At 38.1% G+C, this 3201-nt stretch overlaps 1 long non-coding RNA gene across 1 annotated transcript; it reads right to left on the bottom strand.

Annotated features, from left to right (window-relative positions):
- Positions 1-649: 649 nt before the first annotated feature.
- LOC136181268 (uncharacterized) lies at positions 650-1815 on the bottom strand. Its single transcript, XR_010667621.1, has 2 exons — positions 1740-1815; positions 650-1135 (listed from the first exon to the last, which is right to left on the bottom strand). It is a non-coding gene; the product is annotated as an uncharacterized lncRNA (long non-coding RNA).
- Between the last annotated feature and the right edge of the window lie 1386 nt (positions 1816-3201).

Below are 3201 nucleotides of genomic sequence, written 5' to 3'. Positions count from 1 at the left end.
TAACTGATATTTTCTCTCTTTCTTTGCCATCCTGAAGACCTCTCACTAAAAGTCCATGTTCTCCTGGATCCATGTCACATGCTCGAACTTCTTCTGAATGACTTTTCAACAGTTGAAGTTCTGGTGAGAGAAGATGGCCAGCAGATAAGACAGCAGTACATGAAGGAGCTCCACAAGCTTCAGGAGGAGGAGGAGGGTTTGCACCTTGGAAGACTTTATTCATGCTGTTCAAATAAAACTAGATCTCCTCCAAACAACTTGCAATCAAACCATTTTCTTCCCATTTTAAAACCCTTTGTCCAGTTTAGATGGGAGAAGTTGATATTATGTGATATTGATCTGGGAAGACTACATTTCTAAATCATTTTTAACTGTGTTTTTATTCACAAGTTATTGATCTTATTTACTCTCCATGTATCTTGATTTAAGAATGGGGCTGTGTTTAAGGGCATATTTTTGCCATGACTCTGTTCCAGCCCACTTTCAGAAATGAACTACATTAGTATTTGGTAAAAAAAAATGTCTGAAGAATAAAAAGTTGTGTAAAAGTAGACTTCCTTCCCTAAGCTATTGAGTTGAGCATTAATGCACATTTTAGTCTTGTCCTTTTAAAATCTGAAATGTATACACATAAGTAGACATAAAGGAGTGCATTTATATAGAAATATTTATTTAATCTGAAAAACAACATTAAAAAAAGTCTGTTTTTATAGCAGAGATGAACATGTTTACAGCTTGGTACAAAACAAACAAATAGATCTGATTAGCTCATGTCTCGATGGACACACACTGTACGGGGGGTGAATGTTTTGATGACTCATCAGTTTTGATTTGATGAAGAATAAGAGTTATTCACAATAAGGCGTGTAGCTGACCAGCTTGACAGGTGGGCGCGGTGTAACGATTTGTCAAGAGGCTTAAAACACGCCTCAGCTCCAGCTCTCAGCCTGTGGGTGTCATCACTCAGGCCATCCGGGGGAGACCTCCCTCACAGCGAGTTGTTGAAGAGAAGCAACCGAAGTCCACCCCAGAAGAACCAACAAATACAGATGTTGTTGAGGCTCAGGTTTCTTCCTCTGTCTCTGCAGCTCTCTGGGCACCTCGATGGACCAGTCACCAATAATCCACACTGTGTCTATAGGAGAAATACAAAGGTGTTCAATTAATGCCTCAGACAAGACAAAATGTACAGTTAACTACATGTGACAGCTCAGGGTGTTTTTTTGTTATGAGCTACATCTGCAGGAATAATATTGAACAAGGTAGCTGCAACTCATAATAATAGATGCCAGTCTTAAACACTATTTTTTCTAATACTTAAAGTTTTTGGTGTGAAGCTGACACTGTCCACAGACTCCATGACTTCACAGGGTTCAATAGAAAACAAATATCTTATAATAAATACTAAATAATTATTTTTCAATTGTCATGTTCACCTCATCGCTGTTGACATCAGTAAATATAAGACACAGACATTCCTCTTTTTGTCAGAACAGTAACATGAACTGTATGTTTTGTAATATTGATTTCTTCTGGATGTCTCATTTATTTACAGTTTATGGATAAAACTTTGTTAATGTATTTCTCTGCTAACACTGACAAAGTCTAACTGCTCTGACAAATAACTAATAACCATAGTTGTATATTTAACAAAGTGTAGTTTTAAGACTTTAATTACATATTTGGGTTGAATATAATTAGTTTTAACTGTGTTGTAGAAAAGTTAAATGTTAACTTACTGTTTGTAGAGTTTTCTCAGGACGAGCAGGAATAGGAGATGATAGCAGCCTAGCTGTTAGCTATGCTGTCAAGTGGACTGCTGACATCGAGCTGAATGGGCGGAGTTAAGTCCCGCCGGTCCCGCCTTACTGCTGTTGCTAAGTTGATCCGAAGTTAGGTTGAGACTGCAAATCCAATATGGATGCGTGAGTCTTGAGGAAGAGACACATGTGTAGAGGCACTTCTGTGTTACAGAGAGGAATGTTCCTTTAACAAACATGTCAACTTCACAGTCTGGAGCAGGTGGGGTAGATTTTAAAAAGTCCTCATACACTAAGTACTTCAGCATGTCCTGCACTGCCTTGGATGGTGCTCTGTTGAGAAAGGGAAAAAGTCCTAATATGTTACGTTCATACTTCAATTACATGGCAGAGAAATTTCAGTCATGACAGGCAAATTAATGGAATAAATTAACCCATTAGTTCTTTTTTTCCAATATCTACAAATATCTAACAAACAAAGTGAACTAACTGTTCAGTGATGGTGTCAACAAGTTCAGAAATACTGGGGAGGTAGGTGGTGTCATCAGGATCTGCAAAGTTGGAACTGTTGTAACAGAAACTCCAAGAGAGGGTGTTTTGTAGGTGGGCTGTCAGGTGATGCAGTTTTCCACTTGAGTGGAGTAGACGAGAAGAGCAGAAGAACTCAGGATGCTGTGCTTCCCACAGCAACGCTCCTGTTGGCTACCTGGAGAATACATGTGCAAATAACAATACAATTGTTTGTGTGCACTGTATACAGAGTTGCAGCTATGAAGTTAGAAAATAAATCTTGAAATTTTTAGCTGCACTTTGACTTTCAATGTTGCAATATCTTGTACAGCCCGTATGGTCTTCTCTCTTGCATGAAAACATTAGTAAACTGTATGTCAGTAAAATGTGTAAAATACTGTATTTATTCAGTCACAATTTTTTTTAGGTTTTTACCACAGCAGTAACATCAGCATGGTGCTCATAAAATAACTGTGACAGACTCAACATGATGAATATTACAGATAATTTCTTCCTATGTGTTGTACTCATTCAAATCTTTGAAGAATATAATTTAAGCAGTGTTTTCTCTGATGTACTTATAGTGCATATCTAGAAAGTTTGCCTTAACGTCATAGACATTCACAAAGAACAAATAAGACCTTTATATCTCAACATACCTGTAGTTTTTCTGTTGCCTAGTGTTCTTCAAGACAATTGAGTGGCCCCTGTCCTCTTACCCACAGAGACGTCTGTCCTCTCTGGTGACTTTCGGTGCGTTGTCTCACTGGCACCCCGTCTCTCTTGTTGTTGGAGGAGACTATGTGAAAACAGATAATAGTTTAATTTGCTTGCTAATGAAATATACTGTTACTGATAATAGTGACACGTATAATAATCTCTAAACTGCAGTAAAATAACGTGCAGTACTCGGTCAGAGACCGCGTAAAGG

Source organism: Labrus bergylta, chromosome 2 (genome assembly GCF_963930695.1).
Source record: "Labrus bergylta chromosome 2, fLabBer1.1, whole genome shotgun sequence".
Lineage (NCBI taxonomy): Eukaryota > Metazoa > Chordata > Actinopteri > Labriformes > Labridae > Labrus > Labrus bergylta.
The sequence above is the reverse complement of the archived record's forward strand: the minus strand, read 5'-3'. Positions and strand labels throughout refer to the sequence as shown.